At 39.4% G+C, this 20,097-nt stretch overlaps 1 long non-coding RNA gene across 2 annotated transcripts in view; it reads left to right on the forward strand.

Moving 5' to 3' along the window:
• The first annotated feature begins 4,212 nt into the window (after positions 1 to 4,212).
• The window catches only part of LOC102483837 (uncharacterized), an 87,741-nt gene continuing 71,856 nt past the window's right edge, over positions 4,213 to 20,097 (forward strand). For both annotated transcript variants that reach the window (XR_333574.1, XR_001369421.1), the window contains exons 1-3: positions 4,213 to 4,362; positions 4,687 to 4,761; positions 13,207 to 13,292. This is a non-coding gene — a long non-coding RNA (uncharacterized LOC102483837). The remainder of the gene's footprint in view (positions 4,363 to 4,686; positions 4,762 to 13,206; positions 13,293 to 20,097) is intronic.

Here is a 20,097-nt window from a genome sequence, read left to right on the forward strand (position 1 = left end):
CGAACTCCCAAGTAGTCAACCGCAGTTCAAGTCCCAGACCCAGCTACTTAAACGCATGCTGGACTTGTGTGCATGTGTGCCCAAGATACCAAGAAGAGAATGAAGGAGAAGAGATTGTGGCGTGGCCATCCTCCCTGGGAGGTGATTTCTTGCTTTCTGTCTCTCTGTATCTCTCTGTATCTCCAGCGACTGAGCTGTCCCTATAGCAAAAAAATTTCTCTTACAAAAAAAAGATAAAAAGGGGGACCAGCACTTAGCATAATGGCTATGTCGCTGGAGTCCAATGTAGTTGACCATGGTTCGAGTCCTGGACCTGGGAGCTTAAACTCAGGCCAGGCGCATGTGTGTACCTGCCCAAGATCCCAAGAGGAGAATGGAGGAGAAGGGATTGTGGCCATCCCCTCTGGGGGGTGACCTCTCACTTCTCTCTCTCTGTCTTTCTGGTGAGCACACATGCCCTATAGCAAAATCCTCTCAAAAAAAAAAAAACAGTAAAGAAAAGATAAAAAGGAAAGTGTTAACTTACAAGGTGAGACTTACCTGAGGAAAGGTATCTGAAACCCTTTGAGTTGTTTGTCTTCTTTTCAATATTATGCTTTAATAGTAGTATGTTTGAAGGGACCAGCAGATGGCCTAATGGTTACTTTGTTGGGCCCCCACATAGTCAACTGTGGTTTGAGTCCCGGATCCAGTGGCTTGAAACTCACACCAGGTACATGTGCATGTATGCCCAAGATCCTGAGAGGAGAATGGGGGAGAAGGGATTGCAGCATGGCCATCTCCTTTGGGGATGATTTCTCACTTTCTACCTCTCTCTCTGGTGAGCACACACACACTAAATCAAAAATCTCTAAATAAAAATAGTATACTTCAAAATTAGAGAAATTTTTTTACATAGGGAGAGATAATGTAATTTTAGTAATAAGCTAATACCTGGAATTACAGAACAAAATAATGCCAACATTTTTAAATATTTATATTTATATTGAAAATATGCCTTGTTCATATTGCCTTTATGGCTAAAGACTAATATCTGTAATTACTTGGGTGCAAACATAAGGCATGTTTTCTTTTCCTTTTCTTATTTCTAACTTCATTAGTCACTGTGGTAGTAACAGGATAGTAATGTCCCCCTGAATCTATGCACCAGTGTCGTCCTCCATCATTGAGTCAGGACTTGACTGTGAGTCTTGCTTTGGCTACTGATTTAACATAAAAAGAAGCTTGAAGAGTGCCATTCATTGGAGTTTGACCACTTGAAAAATCCTTATGGAAAAGCCAGATCTAGCATGAGAGAGACACTGCAGACATGAGTATGAGTAGGTACCTTAGGTAACTGGCCTTTCCATGAGCTCTCAGCACTGGTAAGACCAACAGAGAACTGCAGAGCTGGAGCCAGTCCAAATTGCTGAGCATATAGAATCATCAGAAACAGAGAGAAAGTGAGAATATTCAGGGAAGATGGTCACACCTCAACCCTTCTCTTCCATTCTCTTCTTGAAATTTTGGGCATGCACCCACACGTGCCCAGTGTGGTTTTAAAGCCATCAGGTCCAGGACTAGACCCGCAGTCAGCCATGTGGGAATGCAGTGCCTTAACCAGCATGTCATCTGCTGGCCCCTCCAAGAAGTAGTATTCAAGTCTCTCCAACAGTATAAATGTCTTTTCCCCCATTTTGTTTGTTTTCACACTTCCTCATGTGCTGCCCTTCCTTGGTAGAGTGCAGTGAGTGCTTTTTTGGTATTCATTGTGATCCTTTGTTTGAATTCCTGGTGACAGGCATAATGTTTTAAATAATGTTTCCTTTGAATTGCCTCCCATCAAATGTTTAAATCCTCACTGAATTTGAAAGCAATGGATATATGATTTATTTAAATTTTCATCACCTTTAGTACTAGAGAAAAATAGGAAGAAATAAGCTAAAAAATAACTCAAATAGTGTGCAAAGATATTTCAAGGGAATTTGTGTTCCTGAAATAGAATGTTGTTTCTCTGAAGAGTTAACCCCCACTGATATGCAGTTACTCAGTGGTGGTGAGGTGAGCTGGAGGTGAGGAACAAGGGACACCGTGCTTAGTAACACCTAAAAATAGATGGATCTTATGAAGGCCTAGTGAAAAATGGTACAAAATAAAGATGCCAGCCATTTTTTTTCAGCAATAAAGGAAGAATAGTATTATGAGTTTGCCACATAAGATGCTTAAAAGAGAATAAGATATTTACCTGGAGGAATATCTGTCTCCAAGTGTACCTATGAGATTTCCACACCTGTAGCCAACATTCTGGTGTCTGGCTAAGTAATGATAAATCATTAGGAAATCCACAGAACCACATGGCCTTCCTGTTGCTTGAGAAGATGGTTTAACCTCGGCTCCTGACCACCACACTCTGCAATACTAGTTAATGTCTAACAGGGGCTATTTCCATTTTCAGCACTTCTTCTACTCTGTTCTTTCTGTTTTATTCTGGGAAGGATAGGCCCTGGTTTAAGAGATTGTGTTGAAGTTTCTCTTCTCTAGCCACCAACTCCTTCAACATAATTGCCATCAGTCTCATGTGAAGTTGCTATGATGCATAAGGAAGGTGCTGGGGACTCAAGACACATCAACTTGTACATAGTATATGTGGAAATATGCTGGTCATTATACCAATTAATATTATATTTAGAAACTTGGAGGAAGTAGGTCTTAGCCTGGTGGAAGGGAGTGAAAGCATTCTGGAAGGGGGAAAAAGAATAAATAAATATGTTGAGCCCAATTTCATGGACTGAAATTGTTTATAGAGAAGAGAAAGGGAATATATCATTGAAATATAATTAAAGGCATTATTTTACATTGCCTAGAATGTTAAGGAAAGATGTATGAATTTACCTTGCAATGAAGGAATTATTAAATATTTGGGGTAGAAAGTAGCATATAGAATTGCAATAAAGAATAATTTGCAGGGCACAAATTTACTTATTTACCATGTATTGGACATAAATATGACATCAAATCATTAGAGGTAGAAAGACGGATAGAGACAGTAAGAACCTGGCAGAGAGTGAAAAATAGCCACACACAAATAACTGTAATCAGCATGTCTAGTGACACAGAGAAAGTCTGAAGTATGAATATGGTCTCCTTAGTTTATAGAGGGGGGAATGAATTTCTCTAATCAACAGAAAATATACGAGGCAAGGCACAGTTCAAGGAAAAGAGCAAGAAACAGAATCCTAAATGTTTAGAAAATGCTGAGTAGGATGTGATTGGAGTTGCATAAAAATGTTGAAACTCCCTACAATAAATAATTTTTAAAATAACTACTAATTTAATTTAATTTTTTATTTGTTATTTTTATTATTTTTTAGTCTGACCAGAAACAGAGAGAGAAAAAGAGAAAATGAGAAAGCAAGCTGGCAGGTCCGAGAGACATAAATCGTGGCTGGCCATGTTGGAGTCCAGTGCCTTAGACACGACATCAGCTGCCGGCTTCAGCAGTAGATGGTTTTTATAATATGTTGAAGAAGTTGAGGAACTGAAGGACTTGAAACTTTGGAGATAAAATAATTGATTATAAGGATCAAAAGCAAGTGTGTCAACTCTAGGCAAATGTTGAGCATACTTAACCTACACTTTTGTACAACTGTTCAATTCAATACAATCTGAAATAAGAGTGGTGAGCTGAATGCTCTATAGGTCTCCAGCTCTCTGATTGTAACTAAATATATATGTATGTATATATGTGTGTGTGTTTACACAAACACACACACACACACATTATACTATTTTATTTTAATCACTAGAGCATATGAGCACTCACTAGAGAGACACACAGAGAGAGAGAGAGAGAGAGTGGGAGAAAACACTCCCCAATGGAGTGTGATGACACTGCAGTCACTTTCTCCACCCAGTCAGAATTTTAGACATGCGTATGTATGTGCCTGGCATTTGTTTTCTAGCTTCCAGGGCTAGGATTTGGACCATGATTGGCCATGTGAGATCTGGTTCCCTCAACCATTAGGTTATTAGTCAGCCCCAAGACCTTTATATTGATTTACATTCTGGACAAGCTAGTAAAATAAAAGTTACTCCATTGTTTCAGCGGATATTTACTGAGGACTTATGAAATGCCAGATTCTCTCAGGGAATCTCAGTGAACAATATAACACAAATCCCTTCCATGGTTTCCATGGTGATGCCTACACACCTAACAGTACCTATCTTCCCTACTGCTGTACTTGAAGGGGTACAGTCAGTGCTGTTATGAGACAGTCAGGTACCCATAGCCAAAGACCACCTGCAGCGTACGTGAAGTCAACAAGTTGGATTCATCAGTCATTGTACTGAGAAAGGCTGACCATGGGACATCTCAGTAAGAGAGTAAGTCTTTCCAGAAAGGGCTTACTACAGGTTTGGAGTTTTTTCAAGTGATTTTGGGGGAAATTGAAGGAAGTAAGGATTTGCTCTAGATTAGATATCACCAGAAAATAGACAATTCCGTGATTGGCCATCTCTGTAAATTTCATCTAAGAAGAGGATAGACGTGAGAAAGGCTAAAGCTATAATCGATAAAGAGACAAAGTTATCCATATTAACTGGGAAAAACAGATACTAGGTATTTCAGCGGTTTGCACTATGAGTGACCTGGTTTTTGTTTGTGTTCAGAAAAAATCTGATCTTGTTTTTTGCTTTCCTTTGTCATAGTTGCAGAGTGACCTTGTCTGATGCTGATGTTCTGTGAAATTATTTTTTTCGAAAGAAGAACAACATGATAGAGTGGTGAGTACCCGCTCATTTTCTAATACCACCAAGTTGTTCTTGATGTCAGAGGTGCTCTTCTTTCTCTTAATTTATTTAATCGAGATCTGATCTAATGCAATCATTCTCAAACTCTTAATGTCTGATCACATGAGACGTGACACTTTTTTAACCTCTCAGGTCTGGTAATGCTATTTCCTTCGTTCATGTTCTCTTAGGACCCCCTGATGAATTTAAGTGGCATAGGTTGTCTTCTGCATGTATATCAACCAGAGCAGTTCCAGTGATAATGGTACTGGTCATTGTTCTTAAATTACTGACCCTAAATACTTCAGAAAAACCTAATTATTTTTTCTGTAGTTGCAAATTCTTAACCCATTTAAGGTTGGAATTTTTGTCATCAATATTTCATTTTCAGGCATTGTCTTGGCAATTTTTCATTTGGGTTCTATACTCCTGGGAAGACGTTTGTTCCATCATAGTGAGAAAAATGTGTATTTAAAATCAGTTTTGCTTCCTGCATAAGCCCTCTCTGGTCCATGCTGAGATGACACAGACCTACGCTGCTGGCACAGGCCTACGCTGCTCGTTCCCTCCCACCTGAGCTACAGGTACTTTGAGGTTGGGACCTCCTGCCTGCGAGAGTTCCATACTTGTTGGTTCCATTATCCGGGTTCTTCCCACTCAGTCTCCACTGGCAAGAACATAGAGCACACATTCCAGCCTGTGGGGCTTCCTAAACCTCCAGATTTCTCTTACTTCACTTCCCAAAGATACTATAGACCCTCACATGTACTGGGAGGGCCATGAATCCTGATGCTTTTACTCTGGGAAGAACTCGTATTCTGAACATGTTTGGAATATTGTCCTAAAGACCATTTTTTAGCATGTGTGTTTTTGTCCTTTCAAAAATTACCTAGTTCTCACACACTTACAAGTGCTGTACTGATAGAACAGTCTGTTGCTTTCCAGTAGATGAACCCTTCTCATCGCCTGCACATTCTTGTACACTTGCTTGCTCCCATGGTATCAGTTCATGTTTCAATCCGTTGCACTGGCTGAGTGATAGCACTCCAATTGGTGTATATTTCAGTGCAAATATTTTTAAGGGGAAAGAGCCATATAAGGTTGTGTTTCGGTATTTTGCAGACTATTAGAGCAAACATGTACATACACACATATGTATATATATATACATATACACACTTATTTCGAATGATAATGATTTGCAGTTGGCACAATAATAATCACTCTGGAGATAAATTAATGCTATATTTGAAGACAGAGAACTATAAAGATCAATCATATAAATAAAAATGAAGCTCTAGTTTACACACCTGATTGAATTTATTCTGCCCACTTTGGTTTCTTTCACTTCTTGAAACTGTCTACCAGCACCATTCTACTGAGATAAGCACATTTGTTATTTTCTTACAGAAGAGTACTAGGAACCTGGAGGATTGATTAATCATAAAACACAATAAAAAGAAAAAATACTGCTAAGATAAGAAACTTAAGTTGGCTATAAAAATGTCTCAAAAACAACAACAACGACAACAAAAAAACAATCTAACACTAGGGGAGTACAAAGCACAAACAGGAAGCTCTTACTCCTATTTTTCCATCTCAATTTCACATTGAAAATTGCTTCATAAAAGAAAGACATGGATCGCAAGTTAGGAATGAAGGAAGCATTTTTTTTCCCCTATCTTTGGTTACTAAAGATAGTTTGGCTGTTTTTATTACAAGAGATTGAGTGTTCATGATTTGGATTTCTGTTGTTCTCCCCCCCCCCCGTTTTATAAAAGATGCTGGACACCAGGGGGAAAAGGGGAAATTATTCACCCTGGCATGTTATGCTCATAATGTTCCTACTGAGCCACACACCTGTCACTGGAGGACAGCATTTCAGGGGAGAGACTGCAACACGATTTTCAGCCTGTGTAACATACACCAGTGGACAGAGATTGGAAAGAAAAGCAAATTAACATGACATGATGAGCAAAGATGGAAGAGTATTTCACTGGAACCAGGAAAAGTCAAAAACAAACAGTAAATATGAAAAAATTAAAAGGCAAATTCTGAAGGACTGTTACTCTTTAGTAGCATGATGCTCTGTCTGTAGATACTAATGAAAAATAAAGGTTTTTTTGTTTTAATTTAAAAAGCATTGCACAATTCTCAAAGGGAGTCAACTAAAAATATAAGTTTTTAAAGAATGAACAATTATATTTTATGTGATATTGTGTGAAATGTTCAAATATATATGCCATGTCATTTGAAGATTAAATGTACTTTAAGACAGATTAAAAGCTTTTTAAAAGATGGTAATGTGTACTGTATCTTCAACTGCACTGGGGTGAAGTGTATTCACGTTGGGTAAATTCATTCACCTCACAAGCTAAGTGACAGAATGTATAAAATAATTTTTAAAAATAATTCAAACAGAGGGCCATCTGGTGGTGTGGTAGTTGAGGTAGCTGGATCCCACATGGCCAATTGTGAAGGTCAAGTCCTAGATGCAGTGGCTTGAAAAACACACCAGGCATATGTGCATATGTGCCACAATCCTGAGAGGAGAATGGAGGAGAAGGGATTGTGACATATCCCAGAAAGGTAAATTCTCACTTTCTCTCTCTCTCCCTCCAGTGAGAGCACACACCCTTTGTTAAACAAACAAACAAACAAACAGTAAATAATTAAATATTCAAACCAATACCATTTAAATTAGAGCACATATTTTTAAGGAATAAGATCACTTAGAGTATAATTTTTATATAAACTATGATAAAAAATTAAAGTTAAAAAAGAAAATATAAAATCTAAAAAACAGAAAAATACATTTCAATCATCTATTGGCATTAGTCTTTAGTAGAATTTAAATGATTGTTGTTGGTTTTTGTTACTCTGCTGCTTCTTTTTTAATGAAGATGCATTTATTTTATTAAAGATATTAGTAACTTTGCACCAACACTTTAATTTTATAGTATTTTTGTTTTCAAATCATGCTGATCTTTTTTGTTATGTTTATTGTCTATAATATGATTTTGACTTTTGGGACCAGCAGTTGTAATAATGGCTGTCATTGGATTCCCATGTAGTTGACTGTGGTTCGAGTCCCGGACCCAGTGGCTTAAACTCACACCGGGTGCCTGTGCGTGTGCCCCAGATCCTGAGAGGAGAATGGAGGAGAAGGGATTGCAGCATGTCCATCTCCTCTCGGGGGTGATTTCTCACTTTCTGTCTCTCAGTCTTTTTAGCGAGCACATGAGCCCTATAGCAAAACACCACCACCACCACCACCAACAACAACAACAACAAAGAAAAACTCTCACACACAAAAAAGGAGATATCCGCTTTTATCTTTTTCTCTCACTCAAAGTTAGCCTGGCTATAAAGTCTGAGAACATAGTCTCCATACAAGTCCATCCTGACTTCTGTCACCAACTGCAAATTTAAAGATGCAAAATACCTTCAGTGTTGGTAGCCCACTAGAAGTTTTCACAGGACTTATTGAAAGCTAGTAACGGTTCATCAGAAAGCTAATGACATATTTTCTATGTTTTTCAATGTAAAACTGTGTCCTGACTTTTCCACGACCCAATATATTCATGGTTATAGCTTATTATAGAGCTAGGATATATTAAAATTATCCTAAAAAGAGACAAATAAGACAAAGTCTAGGAGGGTTCCAGATTCAAACCTGTGGTGCCTGGAGTTTCTTGTTAGGGACTTATTACATAGATATAATTAATTAATAGATTACAGGGAGCAGCAGATGGCATAATGGTTAAGTTGCTGGACTCCTACATAGCTGACCATCATTCAAGTTCTGGACTTGGTGGCTTAAAACCTACGAAGGGTACATGTGTGTGTGTGCCCAAAATTCTGAGAGGAGAATGGAGGAATATGTATTGCAGTGTAGCCATCCCCCCAGTGTGATTTCTCACTTTCTCTCTGGTGAGCACTCTAAGGTAATAATCACTCTCTAAAAAAGATTATAATCACAACAAACATAGTAACTAAGCTCACTAATCTTGCATGATCCAAAGCCCCCACCCTCTAATCACATGTTAGTCTTCCCAGCATGGTCAGCCTCCACCTCCACCATAAATCACACCATTGTTTTTTTTCTGGCATGACCAGTCTTTAAAGTCATTGGGGTATGCCCAACTCCATCTTAAGACTGAGCATGGCAAACCCGTACCCAATACAAAGATATTTCATCAGATATCATCAGATATGACATAGATTACCTTCTAGAGGCCAAAAGCAAAGGCCAGAACTTTTTTTGGCAAAAACTTTTTTTTTTTTAAAGTGATTTTTGCTATAGGTTACATGTACTTCCTGGAGAGGCAGAAAATGAAAAATTACCCCTTCCCCCAGGTGGGATGGTCATGCTGCAATCCCTTCTCCTTCATTCTTCTCTCATTTAGGCACACATGCACACATACCCAGAATAAGTTTCAAGCAGCTGGGTCTGAGGCTCGAACCACAGTTTGCCACATGGGAGTCCAGAGTCTTAACCTCTATACCACCTGCTGGCCCTGACTAAGTCAAACTTTAAACTAAAATAGGCCAAGGTTTACAGCCAAACAACGATATATCCGATATTTAAATAAGTCAGTATGCTGAAAGGATAAGAAGCTTTTACTTCAATATCCTAATACATTTAGCCATCAATATGGGTATTATAATTTTTGTAGATTTTTGCCATAGGGCATGTGGACTTGCTGAAGAGAGATAGAGGGAGACAGAGAGAGAGGGAAAGTGAGAACTCATCCCCCAGGGTAGATGGCCATGTTGCAATTCCTTTTCCTCTATTCTCCCATCAGGATTTTGGGCACGCATGCACATGGCTCCAGGAACGTAGCAGTATAATCTTACCAACAGCTCCAGTGTCTTCTCATATCACAGTGTGCTAACTGTGACCTAAAAAGGAGTCCAAAGAAACTGTTGCATTACCACACTCCCACTCAGTAACGATTGGTTCAGCCCATCATCGTATTATATAACCAAATGGTACCAGAGAGATTCCACTGAGTTTCCAGCTTTCGTTTGAACTTGCTGGTTCTGAGAGCAGGAGTGGTCTTGGCAGCATGTGGCTTTTCATTTTCAGGCCTCTGGGAGGGGGGAGGGAGAGACAGTGTAAGGTTTTCGTCCAAGTCTTTTGAAGTGGCCATGTAATATTGGATTCCCCTTGCTGCACAATCCATACATTTATTTACTCCTTTACTCTCCAGGACCATTTCTTCTCGCTATTTATCATTTTATACAAACTTTTCTCTTTTTAAATTTTATTATTTATTTTGAGAGACTTTTTGTTATAGGGAGCATGTACTCGCCAGAAAGACAGAGAGAGACAGAGAGATAGAAAGCGAGAAATCACCCCCCAGGGCGGATGGCCATGCCACAATCCCTTCTCCTCCATTCTCCTCTCAGGATCTTGGGCATGCACGCACACGTGCCGGGCGTGAGTTTAAGCCACCACGTCCGGGACATGAACTGGGCCAAAAGCAAAGGCCAGAACTTTTTTTGGCAAAAACTTTTTTTTTTTTAAAGTGATTTTTGCTATAGGTTACATGTACTTCCTGGAGAGGCAGAAAATGAAAAATTACCCCTTCCCCCAGGTGGGATGGTCATGCTGCAATCCCTTCTCCTTCATTCTTCTCTCATTTAGGCACACATGCACACATACCCAGAATAAGTTTCAAGCAGCTGGGTCTGAGGCTCGAACCACAGTTTGCCACATGGGAGTCCAGAGTCTTAACCTCTATACCACCTGCTGGCCCTGACTAAGTCAAACTTTAAACTAAAATAGGCCAAGGTTTACAGCCAAACAACGATATATCCGATATTTAAATAAGTCAGTATGCTGAAAGGATAAGAAGCTTTTACTTCAATATCCTAATACATTTAGCCATCAATATGGGTATTATAATTTTTGTAGATTTTTGCCATAGGGCATGTGGACTTGCTGAAGAGAGATAGAGGGAGACAGAGAGAGAGGGAAAGTGAGAACTCATCCCCCAGGGTAGATGGCCATGTTGCAATTCCTTTTCCTCTATTCTCCCATCAGGATTTTGGGCACGCATGCACATGGCTCCAGGAACGTAGCAGTATAATCTTACCAACAGCTCCAGTGTCTTCTCATATCACAGTGTGCTAACTGTGACCTAAAAAGGAGTCCAAAGAAACTGTTGCATTACCACACTCCCACTCAGTAACGATTGGTTCAGCCCATCATCGTATTATATAACCAAATGGTACCAGAGAGATTCCACTGAGTTTCCAGCTTTCGTTTGAACTTGCTGGTTCTGAGAGCAGGAGTGGTCTTGGCAGCATGTGGCTTTTCATTTTCAGGCCTCTGGGAGGGGGGAGGGAGAGACAGTGTAAGGTTTTCGTCCAAGTCTTTTGAAGTGGCCATGTAATATTGGATTCCCCTTGCTGCACAATCCATACATTTATTTACTCCTTTACTCTCCAGGACCATTTCTTCTCGCTATTTATCATTTTATACAAACTTTTCTCTTTTTAAATTTTATTATTTATTTTGAGAGACTTTTTGTTATAGGGAGCATGTACTCGCCAGAAAGACAGAGAGAGACAGAGAGATAGAAAGCGAGAAATCACCCCCCAGGGCGGATGGCCATGCCACAATCCCTTCTCCTCCATTCTCCTCTCAGGATCTTGGGCATGCACGCACACGTGCCTGGCGTGAGTTTAAGCCACCACGTCCGGGACATGAACTGCGGTCGATGACGTGGCAGTCCAGCGACATAGCCATACGCTAACTGCTGGTCCCCAAACTTTTCTTTTCATCCCTTGGGAAGGGATGCTGGGTTTGGCCATGGTGTTAGTCTAGGTAGCCAGGAGGTCATCTCTCCTATTTAGTCTAGTGGGTAACTTCCTCTCTATCCACTTGCAATTATATCGGGAACGGTATATGGTTTGTATAATGATATGTCCTTCAAAGTTTCATGTTTCAGAATTTGATCTTAGTGGGTGATGATGGTTTGGATTTCCCCCAGAAATGTATGAGATGGGACTTGACTGCATCGTAGGGTCCTAAATGAAGACTTAATCCCTTCATGGTGTCCCAGGTTGGAGCCTCTGAGTGTGACAAGATCATTAGTGTGATAAAACTACTGAGTGGGGCCCATGACTGAGTTCTAGCATGTATATAAGGAGAGGAAATAAGGCAGGCTAAAGCCACATGGCACTAACCATGCTCTGCTCTCCTGGAAGTTTTGCCTTCCACCATTCTGTGATACCTTTGGACTTTCCTTCCACTTGAATCGTGACTTTTGTAAATAAAGCTCTGCCTTCTTTATAAATCACCCTAGTTTCTGATGCTTCTGTTAACAACATAATAATGGACAGACTAAAACAGAGAGCTACAAAAGTACAGAAACGGTGAGCTATGTTGACCACTAGACAAGACATTTACATTCATTGTCAACCCCGAATTTTCCATAGGGGATGAAGACACAGTTCACACCACGTTTCTCAAGGCACAGGCCCTTAGAAATTCTGACATAGAGATTTAACTGTATAGTTACATTTTCTTTCAGGGATATGCCTGATGCTGGGAATGGCAATTGCAGTCCTGGTCTTGAGGCTATGAAACCAAAAAGGAAAAAAAAATAAAATTGAGGCCTTGCACAGTGGTGCAGTAGGTAGCAAAGTAAGCTACAGTGCTGGAAGCCACCATGGTCAGCCATGGGTTTGGATCCCCAAGTCAGCCTGAAAACATTCTGGAAGCCTGCATGTATGCACAAGATCCCGACAAGCTGGAAGAGTGGAAAGGGAGATTGCAGTATGACGAGACCCTGCTAAGAGCCACCCCCCCCCCCGGCGTTGACCATGTGGGATCCGGCTACCCTCACCCGCACCCATCACACACCTGACTGATCTCTGTCTCTCTTTCAAGTGTCATGCATGTACTAACATGAGCTAAGGAAAAGTAAGTAAGTGAGATGGTGAGATGATACGGGAGGAGACAAAAACGGATAAAATAAAATCCTTAAATGTGGGAATCATTGAAGAAAATCAGTAATGTTTCAGTCTAAAGTCAAAAAATTCTATTTCACTAGTTCAGTCTCATGTAACTAATCTCTCTTCTATTGAGTTTGCAGTGTTACTGTGGCCTGATCTTTCCATTTAAACTATGAAAGTTAACATTCAGGTCTGGACTTGTCCCTACCATTAGGCTGACCATTCTCTTGGTGGTTTTTTGTACTCTTTATTTCTGTGTATCTGACTTCAGTTTTCCTGGTATAGCACTCCCTTCAGCACCTCTTGGAGAGCTGGGCTGGTGCTGGTAAATTCTTTCAGGTTTTGTGTACCTGAGAATGTTTTTGTCATAAATACATTAAATAAAATAATAATAATAATAATAATAATAATAGTTTATGAGAGAAAAATAGTCACACCAGAATTTTTTCTCTACTCCCTTTTTCTTAGATTCCCCGAGAAAAGTAAAGGAATCTGTCTGTTGGGATCCTTCCCTTGGCCATCCTCAGGTTGAGTTTGAGCACATGTTCCTGAAGGTATGTTAGTCACCCTCTTTGCCTTTAATTCTTCCCCTCCACATTTTAGACAACTGTTTCCATTTATTTTTCAAATTCTTTATCATACTATTGCTCTGAGTATCATCTCTCTACCCATTGTTAGACATTATGGGCTGCAAAGTGTGTTTCTTGGTCTGAAGAAATGTGACTCCATCATCCAAATATGTGCTCTATCTTCTGTTTTGGTGCTTCAATAGCATTTGAGTATTTCTGTTTGCCACTGGCTGTGAAGAGCCCAGTCTGAAGCTACTTCATGTCAGGACCCATTTGTAACCTCCAGTCCAAATTGACAATTATTATTTGTGAGGTCTTTCTAAGTGGGAAATCTTGTCATAGATGTTTGCAGACTGTTTCCCTCACTGGATATAGAACAGCTTTTAGTGGCATTTTATTCCTCACTATATGCAAGAAAAGTTCATCTAAATTCAACCCATCTCAGGATTGTGGTAATCCCCGGTGTCCCCTCATTTAATAGCCACCCAAAGTGAGCTCATCAGGAATTCTTCTGCCTGGGTCCAATCATCTTCCAGTCTTGGAGGGGGATTTGTCTGATGGGCATTGACACATCTTACTGTAATGCACCCTTTAAGTCCCCATAGTGATATACATAGTATCATATTCCATACAAGCATCTGTTTAGAGGGATAACTTTTAATTGTGCTTTTGCCTGACCATAAGGCCAGTTTGTTGGACAACTACTCCATGTATCGGTAAATAGGAGGAACAAGCGGCATACCATTCAGCCGAATATAATTTGCTTTTCATTTCTTCCGTCAGCATGTTAGTCTTCCAAACGGATGCTGTCCGTTCACCATGGATCTACCATCCACAAACCAAGATGTCTTTAGATTTATTGTTAGTCTATTAGGAGCTGTTTAAAGAATGCTGTCCAGATGGCAATGTTTATGGCTGCTCCCTGGGTTGTTCCAAAGATGGTCATGGCAGGAAAAAGGCTGTCTGACTGTAATGACCTCCTTATATGCTCCAGGAGCCTGTTCCTGCATACACCATTTCTATCTTGTTACTGAATTCTTCTTGGCACTGTTTTGTCCATGAAGTATTTTTTATGATACCACCCAAGACATTGTACATATTTGAGATTTAAGATTAGTTCAGGTCCTCAGGTCTCAATGAAATCAAGATAGCAAGTTAGTAATTGGAGCTGGCTCTTAAATACTTATGCTCTAGTCTGAATTGCTGACAGTGTTCAAAAGTCACAATGCAAAATTTCAATAGTTTCAATTTCCATTTCAGTTATTTTTATTTTTCTAGAAATGTTTTACTGGAAATTTTTTGTGTTGAAAACATGAATGTATAGGGTGTATCTTGGGCATCAGTCCCATGCTGTTACCTAATCTAGCTAGATGGGTCTCAAGAAATTTATTTAAATTAAAGTATTTCTGGAGCTGTGAGGAGTTACATGTGGCATTTTTGGGATGCCATATATACAACTGCATTTTCAAAGTTTTCGTAAGTCTGGTATAAAGCAGCAATAATCTGAGAGCATCCTTTCTATACTTCTATGGTGAGAGCCTAGAAGACTGGGTATTGGCGAAGCAGAATGTTACGGCTACTTAACCTTTATTCCATAAAACAAGGTAGTAGAATATAAAATCTTTTCTACATCTGGGATCCGCTGGTATTATGAGGTATCTTCATTGCTAACGAGAAAAGATTGACAGGTTCCATATGAGACCCTAAGAAAATGTCATATGCACTATAAATTCTACATCAAGTGTGCTTTTAATTACAAACAAGTAAATTAAAATGTATGTTTTAAGAACTAGCAGGTGGCATGGTGGTTAGGGTACTAGACAAAGCTGACCATAGTTTGGGTCCCAGACCTGGTGACTTGCTTTCTCACTTTCCCTCTCTGTCTCTCTCTGGAGAAAAATAAACAACAATAAAAAATAATAAATAAAATTTAAAATAATTCTTTTTCTTTTTTTTTTTGGAGAGGTTTTTGGTATAGGGCATGTGCACTTGCCAGACAGACAGAGACAGAAAGCAAGAAATCACCACCCGGGGGGATGGCCACACCGCAATCCCTTCTCCTCCAGTCTCTTCTCGGGATCTTGGGCATGCACGCACACGCACCCGGAGTGAGTTCAAGCCATCAGGTCCAGGACTCGAACTGCAGTCAACTACATGGGAGTCCAGCACATAGCCATTATACTAACTGCTGGTCCCTAAAATAATTCTTAAAAAAAGATATGTTTATAAATCCTGTCTCTACCAGATAACATGTATCAGTTCTCCAGAAGCGGATTAAGGAACCTATCTAGAAAAATTCTAGAATTGTCAAACAAATCCCCAAATATTGTGAGTTCCCACACCTAGTAAGAGATTATTGAGAGACTTTCGCTATAGGGTACATGTGCTAGCTTGAGAGACAGAGAGACAGAAAGCGAAAAATCACTACCCAGAGGAGATGGCCATACTGCAATCCCTTCTCCTTCATTTTCCTCTCAGGATCTTCGACATATACGCACATGCACATAGTGTGATTTTTAAGCCACTGGGTCCAGGAATCTAACCCTGATCGACTACTTGGGAGTCCATTGAAGCAACCATTATGCCAACTGCTGGTCCCAACTAATAAGAGATTCTAACTACTGTTGGGTATTTATAGCTAATTGACAATTTTATTTGAAAGAAAAATACTGAATTAGGTAACACTAAAAATACTATTTATGTAATCATCTATAGTAGATAAATAGCTAGGTGAATAGCTAGAGAAGATATTAAATGTGTGTTTACATTTTCAAAAACCTTTTCTCCCCTTGCAAATGATACAAAGCATGCAATATTTTTGATCAAGTGTGACATAAATTGTTTCCTGGGAAGCTGACCCCTTGCATTAGAATTGAAGAAATGTAAGAATAAAAAATGTTAAGAGATTTTTGTCACAAAGTGGTCCAGGGGAATCAGAAACTAAACCAAGCTGTCCAGATTCCTTCTTCAGGAAGGAATGAAATGAGAGCTAGCTAATTTTATTTTTTTTATAATTTGACCATCTTTGTATCCTCAGAAGTAGAATATCAGAGAGTTTGAGCTCCCATTTCCAGCCATAGACTCAGCTTGGAATCAAAGCCAGCCTTACTCTTCACTAACTGATGTATCTTTGAAAAGTTACTTACTATCTCTGTACCTCATTTCCCTTACTTGCAAAATTATGAATGTATTATTATGCAATTACCATTCTTAATAGTATCTACTTAATTTAGTAGTTGCACTAAGTTAATATAACATAGCTTGGAATGTAGATGGCACAGTGGTTACATCACTGGACTCCCACATGGCTGGTCATGGTTCAAGTCCCAGACTTGGTGGCTTTAAACTCACATCAGGCACATGTACACACATGCCCAAGATCCTAGGAGGAGAATAGAGGAGAAGGGATCGCAGCATAGCCATCTTTCCCATGGCAATTTCTTGCTTTCTATCTTTTTTTTTCTTTCTCTCTCTCTCTATCTCTGCAGAGTACATGCACCCTATAGCAAAAATTTCTAAAAAAAAATTATCCACACACACACACACATGCATATATTATGGCTAATACAGACTATAAGGGGTCTTCAAAGAATTCATGCAAAATGTGTACAATGAAAATCTACACATGGAGGCCAACAGGTGGCATGGTGGTTAAGGGTGCTGAACTCCCACAGGAGTGGTTTGAGTCCCGGACCTGGTGGCTTGCTTTCTTACTTTCTCTCTCTTGCTCTCTCTCACTCTGTCCCTCTCTGGTTGAATTAAAATAAATAAATAAATAAATGGATAATAAAAAAGAACATCTACACATGTATTTAAAATTTTTTGGAACAAAATAAACTTGTACTTTAATTGAACTTTTTCACAAACTTTTTGATGTCTCCTTGTCATCGTTCTATTAATCGAAGTAAGCTATTGCTAGAAAGATTCAGGGCCAACCCCATGTCCTAGTAGTTAAAGAAGTTGAATGCCCCATGGTCAAACATGTGGTTCAAATCCCAGCCCTGGTGACTTGAAAACATTCCAGCTGCATGTGCCCGAGTGCCCCAAATTCCAACAGGATGGAGAAATGGAGGGAAGGAACTGTGGGGTGACTGTGCCTCTTTGAGGGGCTCTTTCTTTCTCATGAGTACACACGTCCTCTGGCAATTAAGAGAAAAACATGACAATATTGACAAGTGCTCAGACCAGGCTAAAACTGTCTAATGAGTCATTTGCAAACACATATCATAGTTCATAATATTTTTCTGTTTCAGCTCTCATAATTTAAATCACTAATTTTAAAATTAATTATTTATACTCTGTTGCTTTAGATACTACACAAGCTCCAAGAGGTAATGGTTGTGTTCTTTGTGTTCACAGTAACATTTCCAGTGACAAGTACAATAACTGAATAAAATAAATGCCTAATATATCTTTGTTTGACCATAGCACTTTACACAATGGAGGCACTAGTGACTTGACACAGGTCACAGAGTTAATGAACAGGAAAGCTGCATTTAAATGCCAAGGTAAAGTTAAAATAGTCATTGACAATCGTCAGGACTGACTTCACGAGTGTATGACTTGACAGACTCACAGAGCCCCACTATCAGGAGGGCCCTCCACTTGGATTAAAACCCAACAGTTAATATCTTGAAATTCATAATAATTTTTGAATAAGAGACCCCACATTTCTGGTTTTCATTGTTACTGCATGATTTATGTAGCTGTTTTTGACATTTGTGCAATTTCATAATTTAACCTTCAAAATAAGTTTGGGGATACAGAATTGAGAAGCGCCTTCCAAGGATTAGTGCAGAGTCCACAACTTTGGCCTACTCTACCAAAGCAGTAGAAGGAAAGCTTCCTCCCTCTCCCATCAGCACTTTCCAGAGCTGTGACCATTCCTCTTTTGAGAGCTGACAGGAAAAGTAGCCCAATGACAATTGCATTGCACTTGAATTACGTTAGCAGTCCCAACCTCCACAGTGAATTGACAGCGCCATTGCTCTCATCAGGCACCTAAGGCCATACCTGAAATTGTAACATTTCGATAATAAATAACATTATCTTGCACACAGAAATCTGAGCAACCTTTAGCAATTCCTGCAACCTACTGTCTCTAAGTCTCTGTCTCATTTAGGCTGTAAATGTTCCCTGTTTCCTAGTTTGAGCCTTTCTGAAAATTCACCAGGATTGCAGAAACCTGGAGCATAGGTCCTCTCTAATGGGAACAATCCTGGTGAATTTCGAGAAAGAGTACCCTATGCTCCAGGATTCTGCTAGCTCCCTCCCACTGGCACATCCAAATACTCTCACATACATACCATGTTGCTGAGAAGGTAAACTGATTAAAATTCAACTGGTTAAAATTCAACTGTTAATAATTGCAGTCAAACTATTCTTTGAAAGAGTAGCTCAAGTAATGGGCTGCATATGTCTTTATTTTTGACCATGTGCTTTGGTGATTTCTGGGTAACAGAGACTGAGGCTAACAGTCCAACCCTAAATAGCTCTCTCAAAGTCTTATTTTCACACCGGAAGGTCATTTGTGAGTTTATGATATGAAACCCTAATAAAAGACATTTTAAGTCATAGTCTATCAATTACTTGCATTCCAGTTAAGTGTGTCAGATATTTTCTGCAATCTAGATTTTGTAGCGATTGCTTCTCTTTACCTTAGGGCCTTTGGCATGTTCCATTTGCTTGGAAATATTTTTTTACTAATCTTTACCTGGCTATATCCTATGAATTGTAGAGGAGGCCATTTAAATAATGCACTCAATAAGCCCATCCAGTTCTTTGTATCAGGCCCGTGCTATAGATTTTTATAGAATTTTTACCTCTATTTTATTGCTTGTCATTATTTTAATTATTTGTATATCGTCTACTATATCCCCCCCATCATGCCTAAACAAAATATCCCAGGGGCAGGGACATATATTTCTCTTTCATTTCTGTGAACCTTACCCTTAGCCTTGTATCCTACACAAGGTAGAAATTTACTAAATATCTCTTAAGTGAATAGAAGAGACAAAGGGGAATTGTAGCTACCAAAATCCTTCTTTGGAATTTTGTAAGGTAAGATCACAGTTGCCTTAGGCTGATCTTTGAGCTACAGGAAATAGCAGAGGGAAATTGCACACACTTGAAAAAATAAAATGTCTGGTTTCGTAAAATTGTGCCAGCTTAAAAGAGATTGCAAGCCTGCACTTCAAGAGTACATAGTTGTGCTTAAGGACATCTCCAAACACAAGACTGTAATAAATCTGTGTAGCTCAGGTAGCCTCTGTGGTGGCAAGTGGCTTGTTCTAGGATGAGATCGTATTCCTCTTTTTTATTTTTACAAGGAATTATTTTCACACTTTTGTTTATTTATTCATTTATTTTAATGTGACCAGAGAGAGACACATAAGGGGGAGGGGAGTGGGAGGAGTGAGAAAACAAGCCACCAGGTCTGGAACTGGAACCACGGTCAGCCATTATGAGAGTATCCAGCACCTTAACCACCATGCCACTTGCTGGTCCCCACAGATTATATTCCTCTTACACATGCAATAAAGGTGAGCCTAAGGGCCTCGTAATTTCGGAACATACCATGTCAAAACGCACAGTGGCGTAAGGACGCTGAATCTTTTTGCCTCCAATGCTTTCATTTATGATGTATATTTTAGTGAGCTATGTCTAGAGCTTTTCACTATATTTCTTATTTTTAACTTGCTGTTATGTTTCTGTTTTCTAATTTTTCTCATTTCTTTTGAGATGGGGAGCAATAACAGCAATGACATTTCCAAATGTATTAGTAAAAACT

Source organism: Tupaia chinensis, unplaced genomic scaffold (genome assembly GCF_000334495.1).
Source record: "Tupaia chinensis unplaced genomic scaffold, TupChi_1.0 Scaffold000066_1, whole genome shotgun sequence".
NCBI lineage: Eukaryota > Metazoa > Chordata > Mammalia > Scandentia > Tupaiidae > Tupaia > Tupaia belangeri.